Source organism: Lissotriton helveticus, chromosome 2_1 (assembly GCF_964261635.1).
Source record: "Lissotriton helveticus chromosome 2_1, aLisHel1.1, whole genome shotgun sequence".
In the NCBI taxonomy this organism is placed as follows: domain Eukaryota; kingdom Metazoa; phylum Chordata; class Amphibia; order Caudata; family Salamandridae; genus Lissotriton; species Lissotriton helveticus.
Window position 1 is genome coordinate 46,778,026 of NC_136059.1, and position 17,760 is coordinate 46,795,785.

Below are 17,760 nucleotides of genomic sequence, written 5' to 3' on the forward strand. Positions count from 1 at the left end.
GAAAGCCCTCAGACGAGCAACGGAAATTACCAGCACAAGTTCTAAGAATAATAAAGCTATCAGCATTGACGCATATTGAGATCTCTCCTTCATTTAAGTTGGAGGAAAACACACAGGTTAGGCTGTCCCTACCCTGCTCTAGATGGTATCCCTACTTAACCAAGTCTCAACCTAACAAAAGGTGTCAGCAGTGAATGACCCCCAAGGGAAGTCACTCACTCTTAGTCTCTTGGTGAAAACCTATAGTTCTCCAGTCATGACCCCTCTCTGCCTACCCATCCGCTCTCTAAAGGGTCCTCAGGCATCTGCTCTAACTCCACCCAGGGGTGCTGTCCCTAATACAAAACAGTCAACAACATTTGAGACGCCCCTCGTGAGACGCCCCTCACGTGGTGTAGCTTCTGGCTTTTTCCATGCTGCTTTGTATTGGGCCTCATACGTTGGAGTTGACCTTGCTTCTCAGACTCTTCTCCGGCCCGCTGATACCCCTTAAAACATTCCGGAACCCTCCTCCATGTCTGGGCCGTCTTCTGAACAGACCTCTATTCATATTATTTATAATTGGATCCCCCCTTTTCTCTTGCAGACAGACATCTGCAGCCAAGATCCCAACTCTCATAGACTTCCAAAAAGTTTCGCAACATTTCTCGGCCCAGACCAGTACGTGTAAATCAATGTTAAAACATTTCAGGCCTACAGCATTTCTCATAATAATTATAGCATTCAACTTCTTCATTAATTAAAGCATGTTAATACTCTTATTCTATTATTCAATAAACACATCTATAAATCATGGCCCATTAATGCAATGACCAAAACATTAGTGCAATCTATGTCGTGAAAAGAAACACCTTCCCCTTCCCTTCTAGCTCTGGCCCTGAGGCCTACCACATTCTGCGTTTAACCACATGCCATCTTACATTTTAGCAGCTACACGACATGGATTCAGGAATAATCACATCTAATAAAATCATATAGTGTCACACATTTCTGTATTAGTTCCACTTCTACTTAAATCTCTACATTAGCTATACATTCAGAATATAATTGCAGGTACTACTAGCACTCATGGCATTTCTCCTCATGATTTGTGCTTACTACGGGTAAGTGTGATGCACTCATACATTTAGGTCAGTTTGCGCTCTCTCAGTTCCCCCCTTTGATGACCTCTCGGGGTCATCACTAACATTTAAACTGCAGTTATTGCTAGCATAACTTGTCTCTGCGTTTCCAGAGCCCTCAGACTCCTGTACTGATTATCTTGTATGGCAGCCAATCTCTGCAGCTGCTCTCTTTGGGCCCTTTCTGACCTTTTTGCTCTGTACCATTTGAATACCCTCACCAATCCCCACAATATGATCCCACAGATCAATATTATGATGATAGGTTTTAGTATATACCACACAAAGCTTTTGCCTAGGGTGGAGATCCACCCTCCAACTTCACTCATTCCGTGGCCCACCTTTTCCCAGACATTTTCTCTACTCAAGTCTTCGACCTCCTTGTGAATATCAGTTATGTTCCTAATAACTTTCTCAAGGGGTTTTGAATTGTCTGGAATGTAAGTACAACATTCCTGGACCTTCAAAGCCTTACAGACTCCGCCCTCTTTTGCTAGTAGGACGTCTAACGCAAGACGGTTCTGAAGAACCATAGCCCTTATCGATTGCATCTCTCCTTCTACCAGCATTAAGGACTGAGCAGTGCTGGCAGACAACCTGTCGACGACTGTTGCCAGTCGTCTAATTTTAACATCATTAAGGATTAGTCCCAAAAGAGGGAACACAGCTCCAAAGACATCTCCAACCATTTCTGCATCTCCTATATCTCTCCTTCCCCTCGATGATGTCTTGCCCTCGATGATCTCTAAGTCTTGTGCATGATATATTTTGGGGAAGACAATTGCTAGGTAACATGATCCATACCAGTTGTCAGGTAGTCTCACGTAGGCATTTCTTCCACATACAAAATACACATTTGGAATCACTTGCATTCCCTTCAGGAAATCTTTAGTATAGTACTCTATATTGAAAGCATGTTCACAGCTGACTTCTCCCACGTATACATTTTCGTAATACGTTTTGGCTCGGTGAAGACATAGCTTTCCTCTCTGCGTCTTATCTAAAGCTATTGGACCACTACTACCCTTTCTCTTGTGTGCCTTCTCTTCCTCGGTCCAATCTGTTTTCCATTGTCCTGATTTTTTCAAAATCTTTTGTCTCCTGTAACGATCATCCACCTGCCCTATGAACTTCTTCTCGACTTCTGACACTTTGCATGTCAGGTTATTTCTACGGGCATGTGAAGTATCTAAGGTAATCCAAGGAATGAAGAACTTGGCCAATCTGTCTTCACTTTTCCAGTAGTCCCATTTGTTCATCTGCTTATAATTTGGGACTTCTGGCAACACTGAATCATAATTGGAGAAATAGTATTCAAAACTATCTCTCCCATAAAATATACTAAGCAATAAGCTACATGTAATGCCATATGTCAGCGGGAGGTGATGATATCTAATGCCTTCATCTACAGACGCCGGCAACTGCATGCAGACGTAACAGTCCTTAACCTCCATGGCATCCACGTATTCATATAAGAGTTTAGCATAAGCATTTGACCTAAAGTCTCCTTGGGACTCATCTACGTGTAACCTGCGGGCTTCTGCAGCTAATAACGCTTTCTCTTGAGTGTTTTCCCTTTTCTCACCAGCAACAGTGGGTGTAAGCGTTTCTACAGATTTCACATCAGTTACCTTCGCCTCTTCCTCATGTCCCTTTACATAAGAAATTGTTACCACTAAAGCTATTAATATTATCACTCCTACTATTAGTGTACCTATTATACATTTAGCTCTGCGGTTCTGGGTGCCGGCTTCCATTTCGTCAGACAATATGGCTCTCTCTTATCTTGGCACAAAGTTCTTTTCTTCTCGTTCCTTTACAGTCTCTTTTTACTCTTTTTGTCTTTAGAATCCACACAACTGGAAGCTGACAACCTTCTTCGCAAAGGTCCTTTAACAGTTCAATAAAGACAACCCTAGCCCTTCTCCATCAACTCAAGGGAAGGTCCCTAATATTCTCTGCTTCCTGGGCGCTAGGTAATCTTCTTTTTTCTGCTCGCTTTATTTACAAAGTCCTTTAAGCATCTACTATCAGGTTTGTGCCTGCAGCTTCGATAGCAAAGTTCAGTATTTCCAAACGAAGATTGTGCTCTTCATGGGCTGTTATCGTTGTACCAAAGTCGGGGAATTGCAATTCTGAGAGAAACATGTGTTTTAACTTGCTGAGGCGGGGAGGTCTGGGGAGCATGAATGTTAGTGACCCTTCTTGTTCGACTCCGGGTACCAACAGTCGTATTTCCACGGTGACGATGGGCTCAGAACTGGACACCACCACCGCTCGGATCCTCCCTGTCTCCTGTTTCAAAGACATTTGTCGCCAGATATGTCCACTCAGGGGTGGAGTATCTTCTGCTAGGCACACGCACTCTTCTTGACCTTCTTCGGTCCGGTGCTTCAGCGCCCTGAGCACCTTCTTCCGGGTCTGAGTCTTCTGATATCGGAGGAAGGGTTATCTCTGGAGTTGACCTCAGGCTAGAGCTCCTTCTTTGCGGCCAATTAGCTTCTCCACGTGCCCTTCTACTCCTTCTCCTTCTTGTCTGTTCTCGCTCTCTGTCAGACTTGTCAGTGTCTGACTCGTACTCCCAGCTACTTTCTCCTTCTGTAGCGTCGTCTGTTTCGCTGTTGTACTGACCGTCCTCAGCTTGGTCAGACTCGTTCCCTGCTTCCGCTGGCACCTCTACAGCTTGGCTAGCCCCCTCTATGGCTTCTCGGTCCTCTGCTGGACGTCTATCCGAGAGAGGAGCTGTTTCTTCCAGAGGTGCTGGAACCCTTCGCGTATGTGACGCGTGGATCCAATTGGGCAGGCCTCCCACCTTCACAGCCGTGTTCGCGATCAGGATGATCTGGAAGGGCCCACGCCAACGAACATCCAGGCAGCTTCTTCTCACATGTTTTTTCACCAGGACCCAGTCCCCAGGATACAGGTCATGGCACGGGCCCTGGCACGATGGAACCTCGGCAGCCTGCACCTGAAGGGACACAGAATGAATGGCGTCAGACAGCCCCTTACAATAGTCCAGGATCATATCATCTGTGATATTTAACAGTGCAGTAGTTGGGACAGATGGCAGCCTCATTGCTCTTCCCATTAACACCTCATGTGGTGACAACCCCGTTCTTCTGTCTGGGGTACTACGAAGGCTCATGAGGACCAATGGCAGGGCGTCAGGCCAACTCAGGGTCGTTGAGGAACACACTTTTGCAATTCTGGCTTTGATCGTGCCATTGATCTGCTCCACAATTCCTGAGGCTTCTGGTCGGTAACTGCAATGCAATTTCTGATCTATGTTCAGAGCCGCACAAATCATCTTCACAAGCTCGCTGTTGAAATGCGTTCCCCTATCTGATTCCAAAGAGGCCGGCACCCCGAAGCGCGGAATGAGTTCCCTAAGCAGTAACTTGGCCACTGTGAGGGTGTCGCACCTACGTGTAGGGTATGCCTCAACCCATCTGGAGAATACACAAACAACCACCAGGACATAGCGGAGGCGGTTGCACCTCGGCATTTCAATGAAATCTATCTGCATTCGATTGAATGGACCTCCAGACCTTCCTATGTGGCTCAGTGCAACTGGTGTTCTTTTCCCTACGTTCAGCTGCTGACAGGTCACACAACGCTGGCACACTGCTTCTGCTGCTATTCTAAACTTAGGATTGTACCAGGTCTGTCTAAACACTCTCAGCATAGCGTCTCTCCCTAGGTGTACGGGACCATGTATGTGTCTGGCCATTGGGCTCACCATCTCATTGGGCAACACTGCTCTGCCATCTGCTGAGACCCAAAAATGGGACTCACCCACTACACATCCTGCCTTTTCCCATGTTTCTTTTTCAAAATCAGGAGCATTTTCTTGCATGGTTGTCAGTTCGTCCCAAGTATCAACAGTTTCCAATATCATGGCTAATTCAGTCCTTACATTTATTCCACCCACTTCCACCTCTGTGAAAGAGTACCCTTGTTCCGCGCAATACCGCGCGACTTCGTCGGCATATCTATTGCCTTGCGAGACGAAGTCCACATTTCTGGTATGTGCGGTGCACTTTACAACTGCGATACCTGCTGGACATTGCAACGCCTCTAACAACAGGCGCACAAACTCTCCATTGCGAATGGGAGAGCCTGAAGAGGTCATGAACCCTCTTTGAGACCATAACTGCCCGTAATCATGAACCACCCCATAACCATATTGGCTGTCGGTGTATATGGTGACTCGAATTTGATTGCTTGCCAAGCAAGCACGTGTCAAGGCAATAATCTCGGCTACCTGAGCGGAGTGTACTCCTTCCAGGCACCCAGCTTCTACAACTCCAGTAATTGTACAAACAGCGTAAGCTGCTCTCAACTGCCCAACTTCGTCTCTTACACATGAGCCATCGACAAAGAAAATTTCGTCTGGGTCGGTCAGTGGCTCATCTACGATGTCGGGTCTGGGTTTGGTGCATAGTTCAGTCACATCGAGGCAGTCATGGTCTGTACCTTCATCATCATCCTCGATATCATTTGGGAGTGGCATCAAGGTGGCAGGGTTCAAAACAGAGCATCTCCTGAGGGTCACATTCTCTGCAGCAAGAATAACTTGCTCATAGCGCGTGAGCCTGCTGTTGGTCAGATGCTGTGTTTTGGTCCTGGTCATCAACAGTTCAACAGAATGGGGCACGCACACCTCTAACGGGTGCCCCATGACGATATTTTCACATCTCTCAATGCTGACACCCGTTGCAGCAACGGATTTGAGACATCCGGGCAACGCAGCGGCTACTGGGTCTAAAGTAGCCGAGAAATAAGCAACTGGTCTACGGGCATTCCCATGGATTTGGACTAACACAGACAACGCGCAACCTTCTCTCTCACAACAGTAAAGCAAAAATGGTTTATTGTAATCAGGCATTCCCAATGCCGGAGCACGACACAGGTCCTCTCGCAGCTGTAGGAATGCCATCAAACAGTCTTTGTCCCATGGTACCGGATCGCTCACCTCCTTATGCGTCAGTTTTTGCAAGGGCTTTGCTTTCAGTGAAAAGTTCGCGATCCACTGTCGGCAATAACCCACCATCCCTAGGAACATCCTGACCTCTCTCTGTGTCCTAGGCGCATTCATTTTCATGATCGCCTCTATCCTGTCTGGTGACACCTTTCGTTTGCCTTTCTCTATTCGGTGTCCCAAGTACTGCACTTCTGTCAGGCAGTACTGCAACTTTCCCGGGGACACCTTGTGCCCATTGGCAGCTAGGTGATTTAACAAAGCAATGGAGTCCTCCCTGCAAGCTTCTTCTGTTTCTGACGCCACGAGGAGGTCGTCTATGTACTGGACCAGAACTGACTTCTGGGGCAGCACTAGACTTTCAAGATTTTTCTTCAAAAGCTGGTTGAAGATCGATGGGCTTTCTGTATACCCCTGAGGAATACGACACCATGTTAGGACGCGACCTTCCAGCTTAAATGCGAAAAGAAAATGGCTTTCTTCGTCCAGAGGGATCGAGAAGAAAGCCTGACAAAGATCAATCACAGTGAACCACTCAGCTTGGAATGGAATCTGAAACAGTATCACTGATGGATTCGGTACCACTGGACAACACGAAACGACTATGTTATTAATCTTTCGGAGGTCCTGCACTATCCGGAATTTCCCATTTGGTTTCTGCAGACCCATAATCGGGGAGTTGCATGGACTACCCACGATTTCTTTCAGTATTCCCTGTTTAATCATGGACTCGATCACGGGTTTTATGCCTGCAATCGTTTCTGGAGTCAATTTATATTGGGGTGTTCTTGGGAACTCAGCATGCGGTTTCACTACAATTTTCACTGGGTCCACCCCTTTGACCAATCCAATCTCTTCCCCAGTGAAATCCCATACTTCTGGTGCCACTGTCTCTCTCAAGTCCCAGGGGAGCTCATCTACTGTCAACGTAGGGTACAGCTCCACGCATATTCTTGAGTTTGCAACTTTGAAGTCTGCGTCATCATCATTGGTCAATACCTCCACTCCCTGAGGTGTACAGTATATTGTACAATTCAATTTACACAACAGGTCTCTGCCTAGCAGACACACAGGACTTGAATCGCAAACCACAAACTGGTGCTCATCGCTGTACTTCCCTATTTTCACCTGTACCGGTTCTGTCAATTGGCTGGTTATTCTCCTGTTTGCAACCCCCACCACTTGTATGGTCTCTCCAGACATGGGCAGGTCTGGAACTGCAGCTGATCTGATCGTGGATCTAGTGGCTCCTGTGTCCACCAGAAATGTCGTGGGGCACCCTGCTACTTCTGCTTCGACATAGGGTCCCCTCTGGTCCACCTCCAAGGCTGCCCCGAGGGTGCAGTCTTCCCTTTCCACTCTCTGTCCGGTTAATGGGTCCACATAATAGCACTCTTCTCCTCCTACAAACAGGGGCATCTGTCTATAAGTCTTACCCATAGTCCCTACTCGGGGAGGTTGCGGGAACTGGGCTCGGGGAGGAGCCCCCCCCCCTTTGAGCACCTTTCCCTGGTATGGCGTCACCCCTCTTGTAGGCGCGCTCTGGACCTCTTCCTCCTCTATCTCTTGTTCTCCTATCTCTACATTGTAGGGACACTCGCGTTTCCAATGTCCCACCTCGTTACACTGGTGGCACCTAGTCGTTTTCTTCAAGGCAGCTATGTCTATTCTGGGTCTAAAGGTGGAACTCTCCTCATTGCCCTTGTTCTGACTGTACTGCTTCTTTCCTCCTGTACCTGTTCCTTGCTGCTGTTGCTGCTGTCCCCCCTTCCCTGCTGCCTGCATCTGTACCACCATCAATTTTTCTTTTAGTTTCTTAGCCTTGGAGTCTATCTCATCACAGCAGTACCTGGCATATCTCAGTATTTCGTCTAGGGGTTTATTTTGCCAACAAATCAAGTGTTGCTGAATCATTAAACTAATATCCGGTCTCAGTCCCAGGACGAACTTGGACACAAATTGCCCTATGTCTTTTGGATCCATTACATCCAGACCGCTATACTGTTTAAACGCCTTCAGCAATCTCTCGTAATATTCGTGGACTGTCTCTTTGGGTTCCTGTCTAGTTCGGTCTATTCTGACCCAATCTATGTCTTGCATTGGCACTTTCTCTTTCAGCCAAGTCATCACTCTCTCGAATTTTGCCATCACAATCTCGGACGGCCCATTAGTCTTAGCATCTCTCTCCGGCTCCGTTGTGGGCCACTCAGCGCTAACCTTGCATGCTGTCCACAGATCCCCTGGTACTACAATGTCAAACAGCGTGTTCAGATCTATCCATAGGACCTTTGAGATTTTTACAAATCTCTCAACTTGCTTGTACCACTCCACTGGGTTTTCCCGCAATTTGGGGAAGGAGGTGGTAAAAGCAGCTAAATCTCCCCTACTCCAAGGGACATGCACATAATTCCCATTTGCGACTTCACGCAAAGGGTATGCTCCTATTCCCTGCAGCCTTCCTGGTGTCGTACCAAGCGTGCTTCTCCTGACGGTCCCTTTCTTGGACCACCTCTCTTCCCACTTATCTAGTGCCCTCCATGTCCTTATTCCAGTGATCAGTTCCCTTATGTGCGTTTTCAGCCCGATCGTTCTCCTCTCATCTAGGTCTCGATCTGTGTAATGTAGCCTGTGGTTACCCTGTAATGCTTTGGTTCTTGACAGGTCCACCATATATTTGCCTGCTAGTTCGACTAACTTCTCATGGATTGCTCTCGCCTTTCGAGTGATGTCCTTTGCCATATACAGTATTTCATCCTGCTCATACATTTCCATTCTCTCTAAAGGCAGGGTACCATCTACCATGTCATCCAGGTCTGACCTTAAGCTGGCGACATCGAGTCTCTTGGCTTTTATCTCAGCTCGCAATATGTCTTTCGAAGGGGGCTCACTGGTCTCCCTACCATCCCAACTCCGAGCTCTACGTTTGGGCTCGGGAGAGTTAATGAGTGCTCTCCCTTGCTCCCATCTCTCCAGGTCCCATGCTCGGCCATCCGATCTTGGAAGGTGATGGAACACGGGCCTGTTACCCCCACTCTTGCTCTGCCCACTCTCTCCTTCTTCTCTCCTTTCACCGTACGCCTCTCTGTTATTTTCCCTCTGGTCGCTACTCTCCCTTTGCCTAGTATCGCTCAGTATCCGATACGATCCTTCCTGGTTCCCCATATTCCCTGGGCTGCGCTCGTGTCCGTCATCACAGGGACTATGGTGCGACCTCTCACAACTCCCATTCAGTTCTCTGGTGCCGGGCACACAGTGGGTACACTTAAAGCTGTTTCTGTACTCTTGCGTTCTCCTCTCCCCTTCACTGAGTGTTGGGCGCGCCACCCCTCCACTCCCGGGGCCCCCGTTTTCCAGGTCCGTTCTATCTCCACTCCGGGCCCAATGGGTGACTCCCCTACTATCTCTCTCTCTCCAGTCCCACTCCGGGCTGCTCTCCCCAGCCCCGCAGTGAGTCCGAGCTCTGCTGTCCTGACTTTCCCTTTCAGCTTCCGCAGCTATGATGCTCTTGTGAGCCTCCACTGCCTCATCCCACTTCTTCATGTACTCATTTAGCTCTTGAAAGGATTTTCGTCCAGATCCCCTCATATCCACTGGCCATCTAGGGCCCCCAGGATCCCCTCCTGGATCCCCTGCTGTGTGCACCGGGGTGCTCCACTCTCTTGGTATCGGCATCTGACTTGGGAAATTGATCGTATCGTTCCTCCTTGCCGTCTCTGCTCTTTCTCCGTCCTTCCGTACCCGTTCTTCCCCTCTTGCTCTCTCTGGGTCATATATCGATATTATAGGACCTATGGTAACAGGTACCTGTAGTGCATCTGGTAATGCGTAGGATGTGGCGCACTCCGTTTCCGGCGCTCTTTGTACCACAAACCTCCCGACTACCTGTTGCACCTGACTAGGCTGGGACAGCTCTTTCTTTGCCTCAGGATCCCACTCTGAACTGGGAAGCGGTCCATGCTCTCCTGCATTGCCCCCCTTTTCTCTTTCACTATGCTCGACCTCTCCCCCTGCTCTATTATACGGGGGTGGCCTGTCTGTCAATAATCTGTTTATCAGGCTGTCCTCTGTTTCGCTCTCATCATCTTCTTCTAGGGGGCTTTTATTTCCGGGCACCTCTAACACTGGGTACAGTTTATTGACTTCCATGTTATGCACTCTCCATCTTTTAGCATCCGCATCCCATCTGGCATCCTGCACTGCCCTTACCGATCGTTTCACCCTTTCTTGTCGTCTGTTCATATTCTTTACATGCGCTGCCCTAATCCATGCATCAAGGGCTTCAAACTGGGTCGGTCTAGGCAAGGGTCTCATTGAGGTCATGACTGATTTTAATCGATGTAACACCTCTAATCTGAACGTCCCGTACTTCGGGAACGTCAGTTCCTCATTTCCTTCCGTAATCTTACTCCACTCTGTTATCCAAAGGATCGTATGCAGCCCAACATTCACTGCCATGTAACGAGCCGGCGTACCCTCCGGCGGGGCTTCTTCCCCTTCATCCGATCCCCGCTTCTCTTTTTTAAACGCCGCTCTCAGCCATTTAAAACACTTCATAATTATACGCACAATATCCAGCCTCGCTACTCTGTTTACTTCCTGATGACAATCCACCAATCCTAGCGCGGCTTTGCTAACTTGGCCTATCGCAGCGCGGTCTTTCTCCGGTCGGCCAATCCCAGCTCGACACTTTCTGACGTCTTTGCTAGCTGGCCTATCACAGCGCGGTCTTTCTCCGGTCGGCCAATCACAGCGCGACACTTCCTGACGTCACTTTTCTCCGCTTCGCAGCAGCACCCCTCCTTTCTCAACTCGTCTCCCGGTCATGCATGCGTCCCATTCATACACCGAAAAATGACTACTTCCGACCAAGCGGTCACTTCCCTCGACTGTACGTCCACAGTCTATATGTAATTGTCAACACAACTGACGAAATGTCTATCGTCTCTCTGATAGGTTGCTTACACACACAGTAACCTCCGACCAGCGTCCGTTACTCACGCACTCACTCTTACGTTCCCCCTATCTCGGTCTTTCGGGTGATCAATGGTACCTCATGACCCCCTTCACACTAGTTGACAATTACTCTGGGTGTCCGATACACCCGAACCACTTAAGCTCTCCTTGAACTTAAGATTTCCACCGGTTGCGCGCGCTCACAACCTGTTCCACAGTCACTCTACAGACATTCAACTCCGCCAGACATTACAACATAGATACAATACAAAAACACCGCAATCTAACACGCATGACCCTTTATACTCACTCTCGACCGATACTGCTGCTTTTTCTGTCTCACGTCATCCGGATCTTCTTCGGCGGGCGGTTCTTCCGATCATCGATCTCTAGGGGCCTTGGGGTAAGCTAACCTGGCCTAGGTCACCGTCCTCAAGAAGGCAACCATCCTCTGCTACCAACTGGAAGGGCGAGATTTTGATCGATACCTTATCACTATTGATCTAAACCCCGATCTGGTCGACTGAACCTTTGTTGCCTGTCATTGAGGGAAGAAAGTGCATCTCTTACCAAGTTAGTTCACCCAATAAAGGACTCCGCTCCAAAAGATCACAAACAACTTCTAGCTTTCAAAAGTTTATTGTAAGGTTAGGATAAGCTGCAAATACAGGCATCTCAGAATGAGATTCACGAGATACACAGGTCCAACTACATACATGTGCTCTCTGAAAGCCCTCAGACGAGCAACGGAAATTACCAGCACAAGTTCTAAGAATAATAAAGCTATCAGCATTGACGCATATTGAGATCTCTCCTTCATTTAAGTTGGAGGAAAACACACAGGTTAGGCTGTCCCTACCCTGCTCTAGATGGTATCCCTACTTAACCAAGTCTCAACCTAACAAAAGGTGTCAGCAGTGAATGACCCCCAAGGGAAGTCACTCACTCTTAGTCTCTTGGTGAAAACCTATAGTTCTCCAGTCATGACCCCTCTCTGCCTACCCATCCGCTCTCTAAAGGGTCCTCAGGCTTCTGCTCTAACTCCACCCAGGGGTGCTGTCCCTAATACAAAACAGTCAACAACATTTGAGACGCCCCTCGTGAGACGCCCCTCACGTGGTGTAGCTTCTGGCTTTTTCCATGCTGCTTTGTATTGGGCCTCATACGTTGGAGTTGACCTTGCTTCTCAGACTCTTCTCCGGCCCGCTGATACCCCTTAAAACATTCCGGAACCCTCCTCCATGTCTGGGCCGTCTTCTGAACAGACCTCTATTCATATTATTTATAATTGGATCCCCCCTTTTCTCTTGCAGACAGACATCTGCAGCCAAGATCCCAACTCTCATAGACTTCCAAAAAGTTTCGCAACATTTCTCGGCCCAGACCAGTACGTGTAAATCAATGTTAAAACATTTCAGGCCTACAGCATTTCTCATAATAATTATAGCATTCAACTTCTTCATTAATTAAAGCATGTTAATACTCTTATTCTATTATTCAATAAACACATCTATAAATCATGGCCCATTAATGCAATGACCAAAACATTAGTGCAATCTATGTCGTGAAAAGAAACACCTTCCCCTTCCCTTCTAGCTCTGGCCCTGAGGCCTACCACATTCTGCGTTTAACCACATGCCATCTTACATTTTAGCAGCTACACGACATGGATTCAGGAATAATCACATCTAATAAAATCATATAGTGTCACACATTTCTGTATTAGTTCCACTTCTACTTAAATCTCTACATTAGCTATACATTCAGAATATAATTGCAGGTACTACTAGCACTCATGGCATTTCTCCTCATGATTTGTGCTTACTACGGGTAAGTGTGATGCACTCATACATTTAGGTCAGTTTGCGCTCTCTCACATCCACACTCATCAACTCCCACGAAGTTCCAGGTCTGAACCATTATAAAATGGGTAAGTAAAATAAAAGGTTAACTGTTAAGTAATCCACAGGAGCCAGTTATGGTAGATGAGGCTTTATTACAGCAGAGCAACATATACAGCAGTCTCTAGGTCCACAGGAACAGTACAACTGACCTGAAGCCTGGAGGACAGTAGTGTTCTAAGAACACTCAAAGAATAACAAGGGGAATTAAAGGTACAAGGAGAATTATGATAGAATGAAATGTAACACATCTCCCTTCAATGCAAAAAGAAAGATGATAAGGTGATCAAGTTTCATAATCACTAAATTTTGTAGGACACAATCTGGAGCGATCAGAAGACTTGACTCTTGAAGCAATTGAATTATTAGAAACACTTTGAGAACATGGAAAAGAGACCAAATGCGAGGTGGGACACTTCGCAACACGCCTGATGTTCCACAGTCTACCATCTTCAGTAATAACACTGTTACTAAAGACTTTAACTAATTTCATTGGTTTACCAAATTTATTAGAACATTTCGAAATAAAACCAGTTTTTTTTTTAATTCTAACAACATCCCCCACAGCAAAATTCGAAGACTTAGCGTTCCACTTTTTATCATACCATAATTTGGTCTTAGCTTGCTTATCCTCGACTTTCTGTGCAGCTTGTTCAACTAAATCTTCAGAGAAAGATCTGTTGACACACTTATCCCTGAACCACCAAGGACAAACGGAAGAAACAGGATCACGTCCTTTGAACAAACGGAAAGGACTAACTTCAGTGGTGGAATGGGGAGTAATCCTGTAGGACCAAAGTTTTTCCCTCAAAATTGTCTTCCAATTCGAACCATTTTTAGAAGCATCAGAAACAAACCCCTTCAAAACTCTATTGAAACGTTCAACCAGACCGTTTTCATGTGGTTCATAAAAAGAGACTGTATGGTGTTTAATGGAATGTAACTTAAGGAAATCCTCCATTTCTATTGATGTAAGCTGGACCCCATTATCTGTGACCAACACAGAAGGACACCCTTCCCTAGAAAAAACTTCCTTAAAGAACTCCACCACAACACTGGTAGAAGCAGACGAAACAAACTTGACTTCTGGCCATTTTGAGTGGTAATCCATCAACACAAGTGCATAACGAGAATTAGGAGGAAGACACATAAATGGACCAGAAATATCAAAAGAATTTTTTTTCCATGGTGACGTAGGTCAAGAAGTAGTTTTCGAAGGGGGAATATTGGTTTTCAACATTTTGTCATTACCCATACAAGAAGCACATTCTCTGACCTTATGTTCCACTAAGCAATCCAAAGATGGCCACCAAAAGAAATTTCTTATCAATCTTTTCATGGCAGACATCCCAGGATGAGATTTATGTGCGATGTCTAAAATCACATTTTGTACATTAAATGGTGGAACACACTTGCCAGATTTGAAAACTAAATTGTTCTCCAATTCTAATTCATTTGAAATATTAAAATAAGGCATAAAGTCTTCCTTTAACAATTTCTTCTCCGGCCATCCTTCCTGAATGAACTTTTTAATAGCTTGTAAAGTAAGATCTTGATTGTCAGATTTTTCCCACATCTTCAGAAATCTCAGGAAAGGACGTAGAAAGCACATCTTGTAAACAAGTAACAACTTCAGAATCACTCAGATTCTCATTATCTGGACACTCACAAGGATGACGGGACAAGAAATCTGCTACAACATTTTTTTTTTCCTGGAACATATTCTGGAGTGAAAGAATATTCTTGGAGTCTGGAAGTTAATCTAGAAATACGAGCTGTTGAATTCCACCCTCCCCCCGGAGAAAGAATGTCAACTAGTGGCTTGTGATCAGTCCTCAATACGAACTTACTTCCCCATATGAAGTTCCTGAAATGCTCAATCGCCCATACACAAGCCAAAAGTTCCTTTTCTATGACAGCATACCTGCGTTCTGTGTCATTTAGTGTGCGCGAAGCAAAACATACATTCCATTCGTCTTGACTTGATCTTTGAGATAAAACAGCCCCAACCCCATACATACTTGCATCTACTGTGATAACACACATCCTATTCAGGCAGAAAGGCTTAAGGGTAGGAGCATGTAAGATGTCATTTTTGATGAGATCAAATGCCGCCTGTTGTTCTCTCTCCCAAACAAACTCATTGCCGTGTCTTAACAGCCTTCTTAACGGTTCCATCTTGGTAGCAAAGTTATTGACAAATTTACTATAATATTCGCACATGCCTGCAAATGATAACAACTGGTCTCTATTGACTGGTGAGGGGGCCTTACTGATGCCATCCACATTGGACTTTTTGGGAAATACACCATCTCCAGACAAAGTGTGACCCAGATATTCGACTGTAAATTGAAATAACTTGCATTTGTTTGCCTTCAAAGTCAGACCACTCTTCCTCAACTTCTCACAAACACAACGTAAATGAACCAGATGTTCTTCATCTGTTCTAGAGAAGATCAAAATATCATCCTGAAAACATTTCACGAAGTGTTCTACATCCCTAAAAATATTGTACATTACTCTTTGAAAAACCGAGGCTGCCGAAGCCAACCCGAACGGCATTCTAGTGTACTGAAAAAGACCTTGAGGGGTAATGAAAGCTGTGAGGCATTTGGAATCATCTGTGAGGCAAATTTGGTGATAAGCCGATCTTAAATCGAGGGTGGAAAAAACTTTAGCACCCTCTAACATGGAAACAACCTCGTTAATGTTGGGGAGGGGATGACAGTCCACCATAATCGCCAAATTAAGTGCCCTGAGGTCCACACACATTCTTAAAGATTTGTTGGGTTTTCTTACTAAAACAATCGGGGAAACCCATTCGGCTGAATCAATGGGTTCTATTATTTTCTCTTTAACTAAATCTTCTAAATTTTTCTTAAGATCTTCCCTCACATTGATAGGCACCCCTCTCAACTTCTGCTTGACCGGAACAACTCCAGATTTAAGCTTAATTTTGTGTGAAAAATCTTGAAGCTTGCCCAATTTGTCAGAGAAAACATCTTTAAACTCGGATTTGATTAGTTCAGTTCCTTTTTCATTGGAAATTGAAGAGATATTCTCATCCTCAAAAATCTCACCCAACATAACAGGATCTTCAGCACGAGGATTAAGTATTATACCAAACCTCCATTGATCCATCCAACCGATAACATTCACCCCTTTTTCCGCAATATACAAACAAATTTGAACACACCTGGATCTAAAAGTATTCTTGACCACAAAAAGCCCTAAAATTTCCACTTTTGAACCGTTGAAACTGATTGCACGAATCTCAGAAGGGAGAATGTCATTTAGGCTTAACACCTGTCTCAACCGTTCATTAAAGTATTCTTTTGTAATGATGGTCCAAGGTGACCCTGAATCAGCCATTAAGTTCAGACTAACCCCCAAAACAAACATTTCACAAATTGGTTTCTTAATATTTAGACCATCCGAACTAATCAAAGAGATCTCTTCGTCTAGATAAACTACAAAACCTTTATTGGATGATGAAACATTCTCCGTGCTCTCACAAACACAACTACAGTTTATTTGTAGATCCTCCGTAACAACAGCTACTTTAACATTGGAATTTTGTACAAGTTTCCCTGAATCTCTACACATATTAGAAAAATGTCCCAACCTTCCACACTTTCTACATTCCTTATTGATGGCAGGACATCTGGCAAATGAAGCAACATGCATTCTACTACCACACTTGTAACAAATTACCGATTTTTCAAATCTCCTAAAATTTCCTGTGTTGTTAGGCCTGTTGGTGTTTGTAATGGGACGGAAATTTTCATTATGTCTATCACCCTGTTTGATTAAACAAACTTCCTCATGGGAATCTGACTTACTATTGGAATGTTTTTGTACAGTGAGCATCCATTTTTCCGACTGTTCTAGAGATTTGGCAATGGAAATTGCCTCTGATAACTTGGGATCACCTAATTCCCATAGGCGTTCTTGTGTTTTTTTTATTCTTAACATGGACAATAATTTGATCCCCTAACATCTCATCACAAATAGTGCCAAAATTACAATGAATGGCTAAAGATCTCAAAGCAGTCATAAATTCATCAAACGATTCAGAATCATGTTGTGCACGAGTGTAAAACTTATACCTATTCAGAGCTATATTTGAAACTGGTTTAAATCTTTTCTCAATTCTAAGAAGTGCTTCTTTATACACATTGGTAGATTCTCCCTCACCTGACTCAGGTGGAATGGGTGGTAAGGCCCTAAAAACCATTTGTCCCTCAGAGCCGAGACAATGTAGGAGAATACTCTTTTTCCTCTCCGCCCCCATGCGTTCGCCATCTATGGCCTTCATGTAATTAAAAAACTCCTCTTTCCAACGAGTCCAAGGAATAGGCGGATCACCCTTATTTTGTAGGAACTTTTCAGGCGGATCAAATTGCATTTCTAGAGTTTCCAATGATATGTAAGATTACTTGTACAGAACAACAGTATCATGCAACACTTCTGTGAAAATGTATGTACCTGTAAAAGAATAAATGTAATCTCTAAATGTTCTTATAAATAATGTAACATTTGTTTCATATGACCGTTAAATATAATTCTTCAAGAAAGGATTCTGCAATGAGATGTCAAATATATTTCACTTCTGTATGTACGTTAGTAATTAGAAAAAGTATCTTGGAAGTTATTGCAACAGGGACTCAAGTTCCTTTTAAAATAGATGGAAATAGATGGAAATGCTACTAAAATTGCCTACTTGAGTTAATCCTTATGTATGCGCTTCTATTTCCATCTATCCGCATATAAAAATTAGATTTTATGCAGACGCGATGTTAAA